The sequence below is a fragment of the Ahaetulla prasina genome, chromosome 1, assembly GCF_028640845.1.
Source record: "Ahaetulla prasina isolate Xishuangbanna chromosome 1, ASM2864084v1, whole genome shotgun sequence".
Taxonomy (NCBI): Eukaryota; Metazoa; Chordata; class Lepidosauria; order Squamata; family Colubridae; genus Ahaetulla; species Ahaetulla prasina.
The window spans coordinates 36945137-36945679 of NC_080539.1; positions in this window are offsets into that span (position 1 = coordinate 36945137).

Sequence of the window (543 nt, forward strand, 5' to 3'; positions counted from 1 at the left end):
ATATATTTTACTTCTGAAACAGCATTGAGAATATTTTGCAACATTCAAATAAAGCGGCTAGCCTTAACACTTACTGCTCCGTTTGGACTATTTTCTTCCTACACCATTAAAAAAACTCAATTAACCACAACTTTCTTTGCTTGAAAAACTTTTTTTTACATTGTTCATAATTACTTTGATCATCAAGACTTTAATTTAAAAAAATCAGGGCTGTATTCTAGAGGAAAAAATAAAGTGTTCTCTTTCAACAACTCAAGAAATCGTTCGTTCGTTCTTTGTTTTTTCTTCTAAGCAAAAAAATGGCTTAGAGCTGAGTTCTCCAACCTTGGCAACTTTAAGTCTGGAGGACTTCAAATCCCAATTCCCCAGCCAGCTTTGCTGGAGTTGAAGTCACTTTTTTTGAAGTGGAGTCACTTTTTTTCTTTAATCTCGGTATGCTATCACCGCCCTTCATCAAAGCGTTGGAAATTCAAAGAAACGGTAAAGATTTTGCATCCTTGCACAGTTGTGCCCCGGAACAATTATTATCGAGAAAGCGTTTCC